At 38.7% G+C, this 20,406-nt stretch overlaps 1 protein-coding gene and 1 long non-coding RNA gene across 7 annotated transcripts in view; one reads left to right on the top strand and one right to left on the bottom strand.

The window, feature by feature from the left end:
* Positions 1-20,406, bottom strand: part of Frmpd4 (FERM and PDZ domain containing 4) — a 667,256-nt gene that overhangs the window by 202,384 nt on the left and 444,466 nt on the right. The window lies entirely within an intron of this gene.
* Positions 1,863-19,176, top strand: LOC147004467 (uncharacterized). 2 transcript variants are annotated; one of them, XR_015047128.1, is made up of 4 exons: positions 1,863-1,954; positions 2,192-2,282; positions 17,573-17,775; positions 18,200-19,176. It is a non-coding gene; the product is annotated as an uncharacterized LOC147004467 (long non-coding RNA). The 2 variants fall into 2 exon arrangements; XR_015047127.1 differs by lacking the exon at positions 18,200-19,176 and having other exon boundaries at positions 17,573-18,151.

Here is a 20,406-nt window from a genome sequence, read left to right as displayed (position 1 = left end):
TGGATACAGAAAATGTGGTACATTTACACAATGGAGTACTACTCAGCTATTAAAAAGAATGAATTTATGAAATTCCTAGGCAAATGGATGGACCTGGAGGGCATCATCCTAAGTGAGGTAACCCAATCACAAAAGAACTCACATGATATGTACTCACTGATAAGTGGATATTAGCCCAGAAACTTAGAATACCCAAGATACAAGATACAATTTTCAAAACACATGAAACTCAAGAAGAACAAAGACCAAAGTTTGAACATTTTGCCCCTTCTTAGAATTGGGAACAAAACACCCATGGAAGGAGTTACAGAGACAAAGTTTGGAGCTGAGACAAAAGGATGGACGGACTATATAGAGACTGCAATACCCTGGGATCCACTCCATAATCAGCCTCCAAACGCTGACACCATTGTATACACTAGCAAGATTTTGCTGAAAGGACCCTGATATAGCTGTCTCTTGTGAGGCTATGCTGGGGCCTGGCAAACACAGAAGTGGATGTTCACAGTCAGCTATTGGATGGAACACAAGGCCCCCAATGGAGGAGCTAGAGAAAGAACCCAAGGAGCTAAAGGGATCTGCAACCCTATAGGTGGAACAACAATATGAAGTAACCAGTACCCCTCAGAGCTCATATCTCTAGCTGCATATGTATCAGAAGATGGCCTAGTGGGCCATCATTGGGAAGAGAGGCCCCTTGGTCTTGCAAACTTTATATGCCTCAATACAGGGGAATGCCAGGGTCAAGAAGTGGGAGTGGGTGGGTAGGGGAGTGTGGCGGGGAGGGTATTGGGGCCTTTTGGGATAGCATTTGAAATGTAAATGAAAATACCAAATTAAAAAGAATAATTAAAAAAAATGTAAAAAGAATATTAGTGCCCATCTCTAGAAGCAAAAATCTGCATAAACTATATTTTATTTTATAAATAGGGACTCTAAACATTAACAGAAACAAACAGAAAATTAGAAATATTCTGAAATCTCCCTTTTCCAGTTCTTAGCTGTACTGCTTGCAGGGTTTTAGCAGATGGTTAAAAACGTTGCTTGACCATTGGTGAACAGAATTATTCTTCTTTTGTAATTAATAACCTGAATACCAGGGATCAAAAGATAGCAACTTATTTTCTAATAATCAGAAGAAATAATAGTTAATTCGGGTTTTGTTGACTTGCAGTGTAGAAGCACTTTAATGATAATTACAACTAATCATATTGGCGTAACTAGCTCTCTTGACAAATGTTGTCCCTTGTGGACAATCCATACTGAAGAGTCTGACTCACAAACTATGAATCAAGTCAGTTTACACTTTACACTGATAACCTATAGTCATGGCCAAGCTTTCTAAAATTATGGAAATATGATTTTTAGAGAAATTTTAAATTTTCAAATAGCAATGTATGATTATAAAATGGAAAATAACATTACTTCAGTCCTATAACCCCAAGATCCATCACTCTACATGTGGTAATAATTATATGAATATTTATATGAAATATATAGTACAGGTAATATTCACATTTATCTATAAGATAAAGATCACTATGAAGTTTTGAAAAAGAATGTGAGCCCGCATTATAGTCCCATAGCAGGATGCTTTTCTGGCAGGGGTCAGACCCTGGTTTTACCCCTAGAACCCAGAAGCTAAAGTCCTGAAACCATCTGTAGATTTAATTAAATAATGCAATATTTTTGCCTTTATTTAAAGTCATATATGTTACATACATTTTCTCAGTTGGTCTTTTAAATTCATGACAGTATTTACATCGTTGTGGGGAGCAGGTGTGGCAGCAGTCCCAAAGGCGCCAGGGACTGCAGCTAAGGTATGACTTGCACCTGACTTCCTCATATAAACCACAAACATCTTGAGAGCTGCGCAGGTGTACCAGGATACCGGTAAATCCATTCTGATGGAGATATGCCCCTGCTGCCCTGATTAGCTGAAGCTGCGTGCCTGGTAAGGTGGCGTGGCCTGCTGTGCGTGAATGAGAACTGAGAGTATTTAAGAGTGAGAGGCCCAGGCCTGGGGGGGGGGAGATATAAACAAGAAGAAACAGGACTGAATAAATTGCTGTTAGAAGGACTGGTGGTCGTGTCGTTCTTGCTGGTCGAGAGTGGACGCGACACATCGTAATCTATTTAGGACATGAAACAATGAACAGTCTTTGAGATAGGTTTTTTTTTTTTTTTTCAGGTTATGGGTTATAAAGCTCAACCAGTCTCTTAGACACTGTGCAATGAAGATGAAGTGAGGCTCAGAACAAGGAGTCAAAAGACATCAAACGGTAAAACATCATTATAGCATGTAATACCTTTCAGCATTTGCCATTCTACTTGCTATACACTAATGTGATTCTCTGAAGCTTTGCCCACTGCTAACATTTCCTTGCCAAACAAAAGAGAAATGTGTAAATACTGAAGCATATTTTATTAAAAACACTGAGTACCAGCAGCCTTTGAGGGGGCAACCAAAAGGCTTTCTCATATTATGGGTCTTATTGTACCTCTTGCTTGTGAGCTTTAAAGAAAATCCACTTTTCCAGAAATGTTGGTAATCATTTAAATACACACAATGTAGTTGTTTTACAAATAGTAGAGGGTATGGACTTGCTCTTGGAAACTGAGACTTTTCATGTTTATAGCCACAGGTGTTTCAAAATAAGTACAGGGGAAAAAAAAAGCTAGCTCTTCTGTGTAGCCTACAAAGGCTCTCCAATATTTTTTGCCAAGCGGTTTAATTTACCATCAGCCTATACAGCTACTTAGTGGGATTCTAGGTCACTGACCCAAAGATAAGGAATGCCTGGAAATTGTTACTGGCCATTCATGCTGTTTCTTCTTTCTCAATGTTCTTGGCATATCTACAAAGAGTGTCTGCTACGCACTCAACCTTTTCCATTGTAGATTGTTATGCTAGATCAGCAATGTCCATATTATGATGCATTTACTTTCTTGTTTATAGGAACCCTCCATGAGCTAGTAACCGTTCACTGAAGTGTCCACAGGTTTATTGTTTTTTACTGTACTTCCTAAGGTGATTAAGCAATTCACAACCATGTGGGGTAGTGTTGCATGGAAATGTAACTCCTTTTCCTCTGAAGTCTATGAAAGACGTTTACACTGGACAGATTAAGAGGGAAAAGAATATGTGAGTTGACCAGGACTTTTAACCTACTGCAACTTCATACTTTCAGCCGAACACTCAAAGTTTGTAATGATGGCTGAACTACAGTAGAGCTAAGCAAAAACATAGGGGTGTGAGTGTCTGGGGAGGTACCATAAGATATGGAAGGTCAGGGAAGAGATACTCAGTCAGTAGGTCCATAGTGTGTCACAGAGAGAGTCTCTCAGGTATCAGTCGTCCTTAGCCATAGCTACTTGTGCCAGGTGTCAGACCCCAATCTCTCCTTGTGAAAGATTCCTGAGGCAGAAGGAAGGACAGCAGGCAGAAAGAGCATCCTGACAAAACTGACTTTGTGCTTCAGAATGGAAATTTCCTATGTAGAAACAAATTTCATTATAATAAAGCAGCATTTCCGAATTCATCTTTGTCTGCAGAAGTCTGCAGTTTTTCCAAATATTCATCTTGAACCATGCCAGAGAAATATATGAATAGATGAAGAGCTAAGTTTTTCACTTTTTATTGTTTTTCACTGCAATATCAATTCTGTGCCACAGAAATCTCACAGAAGGACAGGGATATTTCTCCTGAATTTTGTGTGTCCATGTGTGCACATACATACAGGTGTGTATATGTATGTGGCTAGGCATGCCTGTGTGTGCATGTGGAAGACAGAAAATAACCTCAAATGTTATTCTTCAAGTGCCATCTTTCTTTGTTTCTTTAAGACAGGATCTCTCAGTAGTCTGATGCTCACTGAATAGGGTAGGCTGACTGGCCAGCAAGCCCTGAGGAGTCACTGATTTCCACCTCCCCAGCACTGGGATTTCAAGTGTATATTATCACACCCAACATTTTCACATAGGTTCTAGGGCTTTGAATTCAGGACCTCGTGCTTGCCTGTCAAGCATTTTAGACTGAGCCATCTCTCCCCAGCACCTGATTTCACTTTATATTACACTCTTATCTTGAATTTGACTTGCTCTGGGACAGCCAGGAGCAGGAGACTCTTGGCACAGAAGTGTCATGTCAATCATTTGCCCTCAGAGGCTAAGGTACTAGAGATTCCCGCTCCTCCTCCTCCTCTTCCTCTTCCTCTGAAAGCCCAGACAGGAGGTTTGCCACTGTCACTTCCTTTAACAACTCCGTTGATGCAAATCACCAGCAGTTCAGAGTGTAGTCATGAATTACAGAAAGTAACTAAGGTAGGACAAAGTGGTGGAAAGAAAAAACAGCGTGCTTTCACTTCAAACAAGCAAAAGAGGAAAAGTGTCATAGGCCACATGTCTCTGTGGTAAAATAGTAGTGAAATGACAGCAGAGCTGATATCTATTGTCTATTCCTGAACCATTGGGTTACAGACAAGATTAGTATAAAATATCCTTCAATTGTGTGGGACAGTTTTGTGGGTAGTCAGGAAACACTATTTTATACAGCTTTCTAACTGGTGTCCAAATCTTCCTCAAGCAAACATGTTTCCCAGAGAGTCATAGGTCTTCAATCCAGAAGGTAAAGTAAGAACTTGCAATAAATACTTTCCTGGGCCTTTTCATTGCGTTCAATTTTTAAGCATTCAAAATCATTTAGTTTTGTACTCTTCTTTTAAAATTTTCTTTAAATTCCATAGGACATGTGCTCCTTCTGCTTTCATCTCATTCCTACTTCATCACACAGTAGAAGAGTCTATATATTTTAGCCATTTATGGTACACCGGTAATCCCAGAACTTGAGAAGTAGAGGCAGGAGGACCAAGAATTCAAAACAAACCTTGGTCACAGAGCAAATTGGAGTCTGCACTGGGCTACATAAACACAAAGCAAGAACCCATGTTATGGATATGTACTGTGCTACTTGAGATATGATGAGTTCAAGTTCCAGACATGTTCCAGCTTTTGACAATGTGAGTCTACATTACCATCTACAGAGTTCATGTTCAAGAACTAAGCAATCTAGTAACAAAAACAATTACAAAACCATTTAATAATGCTTAGAAAATTTACAGCTTTATGTTAGATTACATTCACCACCATCCTTTTTGTTTTGTTTTTGTTTTTTTTGAGACAGGGTTTCGCCGTATAGCCCTGGCTGTCCTGGAACTCACTTTGTAGACTAGGCTGGCCTCGAACTCAGAAATCTGCCTGCCTCTGCCTCCCAAGTGCTGGGATTAAAGGCATGCACCACCATGCCAGGTGCCACCATCCTTTTCAAAAGGATGCCAAGAAGCACTTGCTGACAGGAGCCTGGTGTAGCTGTCCCCTGAGAGGTTTTACCAGCCCCTGACCAATACAGATGTGGAAGCTCACATCCAACCATTGGACTGAGCCTGGGGACTCCAATGAAGGAATTAGGAGAAGGACTGAAGGACTGAAGGGGTTTGCAAACCCATAGGAAGAACAACAATGTCAACCAACCAGACCCCCAAGAGCTCCCAGGGACTAAATCACCAACTAAAGAGTACACATGGAGCAAAACATGGCTCCAGTTGCATATGTAGCAGAAGATGGCCTTGTTGGTCATCAGTGGGAGGGAAGGCCCTTAGCCCTGTGGAAGCTTGATGCCCTAGTGTTGAGGGATGCTAGAGTGGTGAAGTGGGAGTGGGTGAACAGGTGGAGGAGCACACTCATAGAGGTAAAGGGGAGGGAGGAGAGGAGGGACAGGATGGAGAGGTTTTGGAGGGGTAACCAGGAAGGAGGATATTATTTAAAATGAAAATGAATAAAATGATTAATAAAAAAGAAACTATACACATGTACATTCACAAACATCATACTACCACCATCGCCACACCATCAACAACCAAATGTGTATTTATGTTGCCAATAATTTAAACATTGTTTGGAAGATCTGAGTTTTCCATTTGTTTGCTGAGGGTCTACAATAGAGAAGACTTGAACTTGATCATTATAATGGAGATGCTAAAGCCTCTCACCATTTTCAATTTTTTGCTTTTGTTTCATTAAAATTCTAGTTCAGGAGGGCCCACTTCACATTTCCCTTTAGTCAATGATCATTTGAGACAGATGTGTATGGCAGATGTGGGCAGTCTATGGAAAAGACTGTACCATAGTATAGGTATACAGTCTTTTGTGTCTTTCTTGTAGATGTTCAGGAGTTGTAGCTCTGTGATGGCCTCTATATTCTAAGCCATTTCTTAGAGACTTCCCCCATCCCTCACATTATACAACATAATATTACTTCCAACCACTCAGCACCATGTTTCTAATATAACAAAGATCATATTTCCTATTTAAAAGGTCAAAGCTTTACCTCTCTAATAAAATTATTTTGGACAAATTTTAGAGGGACAGAAAAGTTGTTAGGTTAGCATGAATACTTCTCATATTTCTCCTCTCCTATATTTTCCCCTATAGAAACTCCAGTTTTTTTAGACAAGGTATTCCTGTGTACCTAGGTTGACCTTAAACCCTAGATCCTCCAGGCTCTTTCTCGTAGTGTAGTGTTCCGCCATACAACAGCAGTTCCCTCAGTCTTGACAGCTTACATTGTTATGATAAGTTTGTTACAATCAAAAGGAGAACATTGTTACTTTACTGGTAACTAAAGTCCATTTGACCAGGTTTTTTATTAATGTCATTTTGCTGTTCTGGGAAGCAATGCAGGGGTCACATTGCACATAGTTGTCAGATCCTTTTAGTTTCCTTTGGCCTGTGACAGGGACTTAATTTTTCCTTATTTTTTATGACCTTGATAGTTCTGCAACAGACTCATAAGATATCTGATGGAATGTCTGCCAAATTAGAATGTTCTGACCTTTTTTCTTTTACCTGACTGGACTAGTTATGGGCTTTATGAAGAAGATTACAGATGTATGTTCTCTCTCATTCTATTATGTCAGCAGTACATGCCATCCCCATGACTTATCACTGGTACTGCTTTCATCAATCACCTGGATCCTTGGCCAGCATTTCTCTACTGCAAGTTATTTTGTTATGTTGATCACAAAATGCAGGTTGTAGTCAACACAGGACAGATGAGGCTAAGCTCTACATCCCAGAGGACAGAAACAGCTACATCAATTAGGGAAAGTTGTGGGCTCTCTCTCTCTCTCTCTCTCTCTCTCTCTCTCTCTCTCTCTCTCTCTCTCTCTCTCCCCTGCTTGTTTTCTTTCTCTGTTTGGACATTATATGTCTGTGCCTGCATGTATGTATGTGCACCACATGCATGTCTGTCAAAGCCAACTGGATGCATGTCAAGGCATCACTGGATCCACTGGAACCAAGTTGTAGATGGCTGTGAGCTGCCATGTTGTTGCCAGGAATTTAATTCAGGTCCTCTGAAAAAGCAGTAAGTGCTCTTAACCACTGAGCAATCTTTGAACCTCTTCCCATGAATTTGTTAAATCCCTTATTTATGTCAGCATGGATCTGTAATTTTTAAATTATTTTTACAATTAGATACTAAACCAGGATAACACCACTGTTTTGTTACTCCAACATGCCAGGTTTGCTATTGGGAGCTCTTTGAGGCTGACTTCTGTGTTCTACTGATACATTGTTTACCATGTTTTCCATCTTTCCTTCCCTTCCTAGTTTTGACACAGAGTGTCTATCATCTAAGTTGACCTGAAACTATCCCCGTGGCCTAGAATGGCCTTGAACATACAGTCTTCCTGCCTCTATTTTATGTGTGTTGGGATTACAGGCATATACCTCATGCCTGGCTATCTACTTAGGTTCTCCTACTACAAAGTCCTTGTAGATATCCCATTATTTTTAGTCACTGCTCCACAATCAGCTGCTCCTCCCAAGGTTACTATTTCCTTTTCTTGGAGCCTGGTATAAACCAGTGTTTCTCAACCCAAGGGCAGGGACTCCCACAAGGCTCCCATATCAGACATCCTGCATTCCAGATATTTACGTTCTGATTTATAATAGTAGCAAAATTATAGTTAAAAGTTGCAACAAAATGACTTTATGTTTGAAGGGGTCACCACACATAATAGAGCTGTATTAAAGGGTTGCAGCATTAGTAAGTTAGAGAACCACTGGGACCCTTCAATGTGAGAAAAGAGTTAGCAGAATCTATGTGCCTTCAACTGAAAGTTGATCACACTAATTCCAATTACAATGATTTATTGGTATAAGACTCTCTTAGTGTACTTAATAAGTGCCTATTATTAGAATCAAATATGTTATAGTTATGGAGTGTCAATCTTCCCAACTTAGCAATCTTCAAGGAAATAGCACATAAGGAATTCCTTTTCCAGATGGAATAAATAATACATAATAAGATGAACTTATGTTTAATCATTTGTAATTATTTTAGCATAAGAAAAGAATCTGAGCCAGAGTTTGGAAACTGTCATCCATGTAATCTGTGGCTATGTCAATGTTTAAAGTAGTGCACTGGTCTCAAAGCTGGAAAGTAAATCTCACAGAAAGATTGTGAGCCAAATGTCAGTAGCCGCCACTATTTGGAAGCTGAAACCAAACTCCCACTGGGATAGCATTTGGAGGTAGAACCCTCCAGGCCCTTAATTAGGTTATAAGAATGGGATTAGTCTTGCTTAGGTAATAGGCACCGAAGCTGGGTTTAATAGCTCATTTTCTATAATCCCAACACCCAGGAGGACTGAGAGCTTGAGATCAGCCTGGTCTACTGAGTGAGACCTTGTTTCAACAACAGCAACCATAAGCTAACAAACCAACCAAACAACAGTACGTGTGGGAGAGTTCCTTGACTTTTCAGTCCCCTTTTGTGAGAAGACCAATGAGAAGATGATCATCTACAGAGGCAGGTCTTTAGCACCCCCTGTACACAACCCTGAAATAGGAACTTTCAGACTCTACACTACAAGAAGGAAATGATCAGCTTCCTTTCTCTCCCTACCTGCAGTGCCAGAGGTTGAATCCAGGATCTTGACTATAAAATGCTGCATCACTGAGTCACACTCCCAGCCCTTGCTGTTTATTGTTTAAGCTTCAGTCACTTATATTTGTCATAGCACTCTGCACATAGCAAGTCCCATTTAGAAATCAACTGGCAGACATACTATTATCACAAATGTGGCTCCTGGCCATGTTGAACACTATTTTCAATAATGTATTTTATAACCATAATTCTAAAACCAATGTTGGGACACCCTGAGGTTAGACATACTCAGAAAGTATTTCTTAAAGTCTTGAATGGACATGTGCATGTTCATGTCAAAGACCAATGCCTTGGTCACTGTGAGTGTCAAAGACATCCCTGGTTGAGGCTCAGAGAGATGGCAAAGACTTTTTATGGTGTATGGATATTGATTGTGTTTACAGAAAATGCCCACCATAGCTTTCTCCCAATGAATATATGCAGTCTGGAAACTTCTCCATAACAGACTTTGTTCCTACTGAGATTAGTTAAACCCACCTCCTTGTTCAGCTGTATACTATAAACCCTGATTCCTTATTTTCTGTATGTAATAACCATTCCTCCTTGTTTAGCTATATGTGCTCCACCTCCCTGTTCAACGGTATACTGCAATTATGTTGTGTTTCCAGGCTACTGTGACTTCACAACTGAAGAGCAAACTACTCGGTCCCAGCTTTTGTGTCTATGTGTCTGTCATTTCTTTAGCGTCTGTTCTTGTTGCCTCTAGTCAGGAATCTAGGACCTAAGCCCTGCAAGGATGTAGCACCCACCAATCAGAACTGAGGAGAGACCCAAATTTCCTGGGATTTTAGTGAGCAGCTAATATAGTGTCAAGAAATTATGTCACACTACTAATTTGAGGTTTTGGTATGGTCAGGGTATTCTTACGAAACAACTTTGGTACTAGGATTAAAAGATGACTGAATAATACCCCTATAGTACAATGTCAAGACTTATCACTTCCCAGAGAAGATTTCTTAATGTTTCAGCACAATGATCCCTGTAGTCTTCTCCAGAGGAGAGAATAGCATACCAGATGGACAGATGTGCCAGTTGTCTCTATATGGGCTTCAGGTTTCATGATTCCAGGCTTCATTTTTTTGTGGTACTAAGCCTCTCTATTTGCACTTGTCTGATCCTTCCCATCTCACCAGCCCCTTGTCTGATCCTTCAAAAGAAACTAAGGCATTGGGAAAATCTTGGTGATAAGCACTGTTTCTGCCTCAGAGGTAGGGGTGTGTGTGTGTGTGTGTGTGTGTGTGTATTCACATGTGCACACACTCTCATTCTATGGAATAACCTTTACAGACTGATGCTACAACAGAATGAGAGCCAGTCTCTATGGAAGCCTAGCTGTGTTTCCCTGAGTCCCCACAAGTTTAGCAATATGTGCTGTTTCAGCCGGGTTTGTTTTAGCTGATTGATCCACATGCATACTTGAATTGCTATTAAAATCTCACAAAAATTACTCCTGTTTATAAACACTCCAAGCTTTTACTCAGGAAAATTGTGTTGAATTTCCTGCATACATATAGACTTACTTCTGTCCAGACAAGCCACAGGATAGATTGTGACCAAACTTCAGTCTTGAATGTCCCTGTACCCAGTTGCACAGTATGTGGGGATGCTTCACAAAGCATGTGGGTTTTATGTGGGTTTTCAAGTCAATTTCCTGTGTGATATTCTGTTTCCTTTATACACTTACACCATTTCAGCAGAATGAAAGAACTAATCATAACACTTTGTAGGTTTTTTTCCCACATTGTCTCCTCCCAAGCATCTAAAATTGCTTCATATAGATTTCCTCAGAGATCACCAGAAATAAGTCTCTTGAGGTAGTTAGGACAGGTAGAGTGCTAATGTCTTTATAATTTTTGGGATGAAGAAAATGAGGCTACAAATGAGATGCTTGCTATGTTCAGCACTAAAAAGCAGCAATATCTGGACATTTATGGGATAGCACAGTAGAAAATATCCAGGGAGGTCTGTCTAAATCACACAAGTGGGTCCTAATTCTCTTTGTAAGACACAGAGAGAGAAGAGGCAATAGAGAATGCTTGAATTATAGAAAGAACATGACTTCATTTCAAACACCTCTGGAGAAAAACTCAACTACCTCCTTTTCCACACATGCAGGTTCACTAACTAGGATGTCAGTTTTGACTCATACATCATGCACATACATTCTAATTGGAAAATGAAGGTGCAAGCCTTTGTCCTATTATTAATGTTATTACTATGTTACTTACACAAGATGGTGAAGTGGTCAGAAGTAAGATTTAAACGATGAGTATGAGGCAGGAATCTGTATTTGGTTTAGGTGAAGTTTGTCAGAGAAATGACCAAAATGACCACCTCCAGTTGTCTGTTAACTGGTAAAATAAGAGATGTTTGCCCACATTTTGACTTATTGGTTGCTTAATATTTCATCGTCACAGAACCTGAGAGAAGGGGTTGTGTTGCTGTTGTTCTTTTCTCTTACTCAAATAAAATATGTAGCGTAGGGGATGGAACCCAACCCTTCCACTTGCTAGGCAAGCATCCTACTACTCCTGAACTACATTCTCAACTCTTTTTAACCTAGAACCAAGCTCGTTGCCTTTCTAAACCTGGAACCATGCTAGCACCTGGAGTTTAGTGGGCAGTGTATAACCCTGAAAATTAACATACAAGATTCTGTATGTTTAATGTGGTGATAAAGCTATAACTGTCCCTAATGGGAGGCAGACAGTAATATTTGTGTCAGATGTGGTCTTAAATCTTAAGTTGGCCTTGAACTCATCATAATATAATTATCAAGTACCCACTGAGTGATAGTGATATCCTTAGCCCCACTGAGGACTCTTAAGCTATTATTTTCCTAATAGGCTTCAGGCCACCCATTCACTTTTCTTTCTTTTCTTTTTCTTTTTCTTTTTCTTTTTCTTTTTCTTTTTCTTTTCCTTTTCCTTTTCCTTTTCCTTTTCCTTTTCCTTTTCCTTTTCCTTTTCCTTTCTTTCTTTCTATTTTTTTTTTGTTTTTTTTTTTTTTTTTTTGAGACAGGGTCTCTCTGTGTAGCCCTGGCTGTCCTGGCACTCACTTTGTAGCCCAGGCTGGCCTCGAACTCAGAAATCTGCTTGCCTTTGCCTCCTGAGCGCTGGGATTAAAGGTGTGTGCCACCATGCCCGGCTCTTTTCTTTTCTTTTCTTTTCTTTTCTTTTCTTTTCTTTTCCCCCATCCTCACTCCATTCCTTCCTGTTTGTTTTTCTGTTTGTTTTTCTGGTTTTTTTTTGTTGTTGTTGTTTGGTTGTTTCATTTTTTGAGACAGGGTTTCTCCGTGTACCTCTCCCTGTCCTGGAACTTACTCTGTAGGCAAGGTTGGCTTTAACTCATAGATCCTCCTGCCTCTGCCTCCTGAATGCTGGAATTAAAGGCATGTTGCCACCACCTCCTGGTTCCCATTCAGTTGTAATGTCATTAATATACTATTTATCTGATGGTATAATATATTTTAATTTGTTCTTTGCATGTAAAAAATACTCTATAAAAGGTAAGTTTTGCTCACATGAAGTTAATGTTACCCTCCATTGGGAACAGAATCTCCAGGGTGATGACAAGTCTTCATGCCCGACCTTCTTTGCCCATGGCAGCTTCAATTCTGTTCACACTAGTGATTGTACAGGGACATACCCCAGTCCTCTGACTTCAAATTTACCTAATCAGATAGTCCACTGTCCAAGTAACCTTATGATCTCAGGGATAGACTCCTACCTCCTTCTCAGGATATCTTAAGACGATCCACTCTCAGCAATGTTGTCTGACATGGCTGGAGCTTGTTTCTCCAGGGACACAACTGCATCCAGTAATACAGTATATGCTATACTAGAATTGTACTATATTGTTAATCTTGTCACACTGTAGTTATTGCTTTGCCTCAGCACCACCATGATCAGATCTCCACCCTTGAGAAAGAATACTAGCAATAACCGTCTTTGTTATTGTTTTGTTTTGCCTTTGCTTTGCTTTATTTTGCTGTGCTGTGGATCGACATCCTCCCCAAAGCTTTGGGTATGTTAAGAATGTACTCTATAAATAAACCCCATCCCAGTCTAGCAAGGATGGTTATGCACCAAATGTCTACTGATTTAAGAAACTATGCACTTTTTCCTCACCCTCTTGGTACACCTAAGAGAGGGCCATCCTTCCAGCTGCAGCAAATGGTTCAAGAATGACATACAGAGCAATTAATATGGCAGCTAGACTTCTATTTTTGGTAAGACTATTGAAAAAGAGAAGCATTCTTACTCTTGGTTCCAAATCTTACAATGCATGACTTTGAGAGTGTAGGTAGGTGTGATGAGTATTTTGAATATAAACTTGATGGGATTAAGAAGTGTACTGGGTATTAGTGAGGAGGTATAACTTTGAGGACATATCTAGAAGGGATTGGTGATGGGATAAGTCTTTTCTTAAGTGGAAAACACATAGCCAATGGCTAGGAGGTTTTGTGAATATTTTTATATATTTATTTATTTATTCATTTTATTTATATAAAGGATAAAGGATAAGTAAGTGTTGCTGTTCTCCTTTCTCTGCTTCTTGATCTGTCAGATATTATGAAGCACCTCTTGCCACACATTCCCCACCCTGATATTCTAAAAAACCAGAAGCCCTGCCCTCTAAAATCCTTCCATAATGTTGCTTCCTCCTGCCACAGTTGTTGTCAAGTGTTGATGAGTAATGGTAAGACTTCAATGGTCAAGATGATAAAAGGAAGCTAGCTTATAGAAGCAAATGAGGGCCATGGAACAGAGGTCCCAGACTCTGGATGCCATTGCCCTTGTGCACACAGCTCTACCCCAAGGTATGAGCAAATAAGGTCACTTTGTGCATAAGCTAGTTGAGTCAGACTTTCTGTCATTTATAAGCAGAAGAGTTCTAGAAAACAAGTCTACATCATAGATTTCTTGAAGTGACAGACTTATAACAAATAAATACACTGTAGTACAAAGATCCCTTCGTCAGACACCTACTACCTGGTCAATATTTTGTATTTTATATGTAACATGTATACATTTATATTGCTACATTATGGCTATGACAACTAGTTTTTGTGAAGATATATTTATTCATTTGTTTGGTTTTCATGACACAATTTGGTTTTATAGCCTAGGCTGGCCTTGCACTCACAGTAATCCTTTTGTCTGAGCCTCCATCATGCCTGACTCAAAGATTATTTTTCAAAATCTTTTAAATGACCCAGAATATAACCTTTAATAGAACACTTGTTCAGAATCCTATAAACATGATTTTCTTTTTTTAAAAAAATCACATGAATTGATTGCTCATTTAGTACTTTGCAGGAAAATTACAGGTAAGTATGTTTAAAATGGATATCATTATCGGAAGCCTCCAGTTCTTTTCAACAAAATAAAATATTTATAGGATTTATATTTTATTATCTCTTGAAGCTAAGGAGAGTTTGTAGAAAATACCCATCCAAGATGAACATAGTATTTCATGTACTTACATTTACAATTTTATTATAAATAAATATACTGAAATTTAGCAGTTCTTCACTTATTGAAAGCAAGGCATATCCAGGAAGATTTTTAGGTATGTGAACCCAATAGTTGTTCCTCTAAAAAGCAAACACAGTTCTCAATTTCTAGTTGACTGAGAAGTTAGTGTTAGAGCTAGCCCAGAGTTTAGGGTAAGTCCCAGGAGGAATGTTTCTCAGACACTGTCGGGTGGCAGAAGTACATGCATGCTGATTGCCAAGATACATCATTTTAATGCACATGTATGATAAGAGTTTATTGAGAACCATTAGAAATTTTAAAATAAATCAATCCAATGAAACTATCTTTTCCAACGCTAAAACTTCATTTGATTTCCTTGTGGGACAGTAAAAATTTCCAAAAGTTCCCTCTACTCTTTATGTTTATGTGTTTGTTTGCTTTGGTGCCAAAAATAGGGCCTACGGTCTTGTACATGCTGAGTTATTGACTCTATAGCCAAGCTCCATTCTTAGTTGAGGTCGCATTTTGTCCCTCTGCCTTTCTTTTCTCCTCTTCTTTCTCACTTTTGCTTCCCTTCATTTCCTTCACTATCTTTTATTCTCTCATCCTATATCCTGTCTTTTGTTTTAAATATGAGGATCATATGCACTCTTTAATTTTCTTAAACTGTATTGTCATCATTTTGAGGTAAGAGTACTGTACACTCTAAACCTAATCCCTTTAAGGTCATTCAGCTGAATTTTTTTATCTTTCCTTCTGCCTCCTTTCCCCCTTCATCAAGCCCAGCTGGCTGTTCGCTTATGCAAAGGTCTAGAGTATTGATGTTATTGTATGCATTTTTGAAAACTTAGGATAAACCTTAGGATAAACAAAAGTGATGAAAAGAGCAGTATATCTCTGAGTAAAGTCATTGAAAAAAGGCAAATATTAATTATGGAATGTTAAAACTTCAAACCTATGTGTTCACTGTGATATCTTACAGCGGGAGTAAAATCAGTAAGGGTTTGTGTGTTTGTATTCCTGTGTGTGTGTGTGTGTGTGTGTAGCTTTAGAAAAATGTATCTTGAATTGCTGCTAAATGGATTCTGTCATTTTCCGAATGCAACAAATGATGTTTGAACGCACTCTGTAATTGCACAGCATTTGCAAGAACACTCTCTTTTCTCTCATTTTACCTATCTGCACAAAATCTTGGGTTTCCAAGGACTGAAAAGTAAAAACAGGGAGGCTCTATTGAAAAGAGTAGACAGTTTTAGTCTTCACAGAATAAAATGTAACTCGAAGACATCGACTCTTCTCCCTTAAATTGTCAATGTATAATAATTGTTCAACCAAGCAAAAAGTCCTCCATGCTGCATAATTTTCTCTAACTAAATGTTCACTTAAGGAGGATAGATTCTTCTTTTTTTCTCTAATAGAAGTTTATGTGACAATTCTAACACAAGTTAACATTCATGATTTAGTTACAAACATCTTTTGCATTTTTTCCAAAACTTCCACATTTTTGTTAACTTTCTGTTTTATGAAATCTTCTAAAAAGCAGTTCTTTCTCCTGGCCAAATGTTTCTCTTCAGCTTTTGTTGTCTCAGGTGAATTAATGATATACTAAGATATATTGATTTCTTTAAAAATGACTTCTGTATATTTATGTATCTCTGTTTGTGTCACTTTATGTGAGTGTGGTGAATGTGTATGTGCATTTACGTGTAGGGGTGTGTGTGTGTGCCTACATGCTTGCATGCAGAAGCCAGAGGATTATGTCAGGTACTCTCTCATTCCTTGCCTTATTCCCATGAGACAGTGCCTCTCTCTGAACCTGAAACCAGGCTTATGGCCAGAAATCCCTAATGTCCTTTCTAGCTCTGCTCAACTTCTTTTCACTGCTGGGCTTACATGCCTGAGTGATTATGCTTGACTTTTTACATGGGTACTGGGGATTTGAACTCAGGTCTTCATGCTTGTATAGAAAGATTTTACCTGCCGAGCTAACTTCCTAGCCCCAGGTGTATTAATTTTTTGAATAGGTTGGCTAATGAAACATTTCTTGTCCTTAATTTGGTATAGTGGAGAAAATTCAGCTTAAATCAATTTTGAATCAAAACAGTTATTTTGCCAAATGGCTAGAGTATTTTTGATGGGTTTAAATTTGAAAGTCGTCTCCTATGTTATCAATTCTCCACCTAGGTGTCAAAACCCTTTCACAAGAGTCAACTAAGACCATCAGAAAACACACACACATGCACACACACACACACACACACACACACTACAATTCGGAATAGTAGCATAACTTCAGTTATGACTTAGAAACAAAAGTAATTTTATGGTTGGGGGTCACAAAAATATGTGAGACTGTATTAAAGGGTCAAAGCAATAGGCAGGTTGAGAACCACACAGTGTTAAGTATAAAGTTCAAGAACTCCTCCTATAAAAAAACAAAACAAAACAAAACAAAGAAAAAAACCCAAAAAACTACAACCTGAACTTAAGCTGTCCCCTCTTGTAGCTTCTTTCTTTAATACTTTGTTCTTTTTCTGAGAAAGCCCATTTAGCAGGACCACTAATGTTCTATTAAGACTGCTCTTGTTTCTGCTTCTTTTTTTTTCAATTTTTTATTAAATATTTTCTTCATTTACATTTTAGATGCTATCCTGAAAGTCCCCTATGCCCTCCCCCCCACCCTGCTCCCCTACCCACCCACTCCCACTTCTTGGCCCTGGGGTTATGTATATGGGAAACAAAACAAAACAAAACAACTCCCTGTTTTCTCCCTCTGCTATCTCCTTTTAAAAGAAAAACTAGCTTTTGAAAAAATTTGCTATCCATCTTGCTGTAGCAGATATTATTAACAAATATATCTTATATTTTGAAGTTAGATCACTTCCTGGGGATGTTTCTTGAATCAAAAAGCACCAAACATCTGTTTTTCATTGTATCCTTACAGTTGCAGAGACAGATAATTGCTATTATAATGATAACAGAAAGGCAGCTTTGGCCATCTAAAAGTCTGTAGGCCATTTTATTTTTCTCCTCTTTTTACCAATTGCTTGTTAGACATAACCCTATTATTTTTCTCTTTCAGATACCAGACTCTCAGATTTTGGAAGGTGAATCATATGGCAGTTTTGCATGGACCTTGTGAAGAGCAAACAAACCAAGTACAGGTTCATTGTAACCCATGAAAGGTGCAAGGGGTAGCTATTATAACCACACTTGAAGGCTTTACAAGGTGACTTTGGGGAAGGATATTTAAAGTTGTACTATCTCTTCATCCCTGTGCATGGGGTATGTTGGCAAGGGAACCTCAGTTTTAGAATCTCCAGCATTCCTGCCAAGTCATGTTTTTACCATATCCTAGCTCTATGCTTCTGACTCACCCTGTCTCTCTGGATCTGTTGTTTCACTTTGAAATGTAGAAGAATGCTGTCAAAAAATGAAATAAGTTCACTCAGTATCAAGGTATCAGGTCCATAGAGATCTGCCAATAATTAATTATTTGTTAGCTTCTCCTTCTAAGACAAGCAGGTGTAGACCCTACTTCATGCCATCTATCAGCTCTTACCTGAATACAGTAGCGCAAGCTTTTCCTTGAAAAATAAAATGAGCCATGGGCTATAACTAGAGAACTCTCTAGAAATGGTGATTCTACTGAGATTTTAGATGTTTTCCTTTTCTTTTTCTTTTTCTTTTTTTTTTCTTTTCTTGACAGCAAGGCAAGAGGATAACTGTGATTTCTAGGCCAGCCCAAGCTACATAATATATTCTAGACAAGCTTGGAATACAGAGAAAGATTGTGTTTCAAAATTACAAAAATAAATGGTATGTATTTTGTTGAATCTATAATCCCAGGCTCAAAAATACATACAATGGTGATGAAATCTTCTAGCATCCATAACATTATACATGCTGATGGAAATGAAAAGAAAACAGGGTGAAAATAATTTTTGAGTTATGTGAACTAAAAAAGTAATAAAAAACCAGAGGCAAGACATCCACATGGCATCCTAAGACCTACTAGATTTATGATCTAAAGGTGGGTAGTTGGTGTGTAGGCTCATGGGCAGGAGGAAAATGTTACAGGATTCTGGATTTGGAAGTTTTGATTTTCAAAATCAAGAAGAGAAGAACCATGACTTTGGAGCAGCAGGAATAAGGAAAAGTCATAGTAACAAGAAAAAAAAATAAAAACAAAAAACCTCTGGGTATGGCTTCTGCATCAAAAGAAGAGAAGGGGATCCACAGAGTGGCGAGTTAATGTACCGCAATCAGCTAGTGCCCTGGTACGGGACCTGGAGAACAGCCCTTTTGATATTTTTGAGTGCCTCTGACAAGAACAAAATGCATTTTCCTTTTCAAGTTAGTGTGCAGACATAAACACATCTGTATTTATTGAGAGCGACGGAGACATTTTTTTTTCAAAAAATAAAAGCAATGATAAATCCCAAGAGTTCTTACTTTCTACTTTGATATTGATCATATTGATCTCTTGTCCTATGACCCCCATGGACTGTATGGCAGAAGCTCCCGAATGCATCACCAAACCACACCTTGAGGAAATCCTCTGGAAACAGTGACAGATTTCATTCACACCATACCTAGTTTGACAATGAAGCTGCATAACAAATTTATGTTTGTATATGGAAAAAAGTTTACATCAAACACATAGACTCTCCTATATGGTATTTTTTTTTCTGAGACAGGGTTTCTCTGTATAGCCCTGGCTGTCCTGGAACTCACTTTGTAGACCAGGCTGGCCTCGAACTCAGAAGTCTGCCTGCCTCTGCCTCCTGAGTGCTGGGATTAAAGGCTTGTGCCACCATGCCCAGCTGTATTTTTATTGGAAATATAAATTGCAATATAACCTACTAATGAAAACAATTAATATAAATACCATATAAACATAAACTTGCATCATATGCATACAGACAGTTTTTCTTTCTTGTGAAGTATTCTTTTTAAAAGAATTTATTTTAAATTTCTTGCATATGTGTGAGTTTGTGTGGTGGTGTGTGCATGAAAGTGTACTACCTGCAGAGGTCAGAAACATGGGCTCCTCTGAAGCTGCAGTTATAGGCAGTTAGTTGTGAGCTGCCTAATATAGATGCTGGGTACAAAACTCAGATCCTCTGGGAAAGTAATGATGCTCTTAACAACTAAGCCGCAGCTACAACTTCACAGACAATGCATTCATAGAGCAGAGATAACTCCTTGCTAAACCTTCAAATGTGGTCTTCTTTTCTTTATTCATTTTTCTTTTTGAGTCAGGATCTTACACTACAGCCCAGTGTGGCCTTAGAACTCATTATATATCCCTAAACTGCCCTCAAACTCTTAACAGCATTCCTTCTTCAGCCTACCGAGTGCTGTGATTACAGGCATGAGCCATGTATCCTGGCTTCAGGTCTATGTCTCTTGATTGGTCTTTTAATTTATAAATATACAGACTCAAGAATACATTAAAATAACAAAAAGAGAAATCTCTTTGCTTCTTCTCTTTAAGATGAAGAACTTCTGGAGCAGGTCTCTCTCATTCAAGGCTCAATTTTTTTCTTTTTTTGACAGAAAACGGCCACCATTAGTTTCATAAGTCAAGTCACTCTTGAAGAGTCACCTTAAATAGTTAACATTGCAGAGACATGTACTTTGCAAAATGCTATAACCTGTGAATCAGAGCATTTATGAAAGGCCATGGTGTTTCTAAACATTCTCTGAAATGCAATAAGATGGGAACATCTGTGAATGCCCTTCTTGACTCACACTATAGAACTGCCAAGTAAAATTGGGACAGCACACAGACTTGAACTCTGTAACTAGAATGGCTTGTCTGCTTTTCCGATTCCAGAAAGATTTTCATTTAAAAAAATAAAGAAATTAAGAAACATTACTAAAATACAACTGCCTACTCCTGATATATGT

This window comes from Mus caroli, unplaced genomic scaffold (assembly GCF_978045245.1).
Source record: "Mus caroli unplaced genomic scaffold, Mus_caroli_1 scaffold_5, whole genome shotgun sequence".
NCBI lineage: Eukaryota > Metazoa > Chordata > Mammalia > Rodentia > Muridae > Mus > Mus caroli.
Note: the sequence above shows the minus strand (reverse complement) of the source record. Positions and strands in the feature narration are given on the sequence as shown.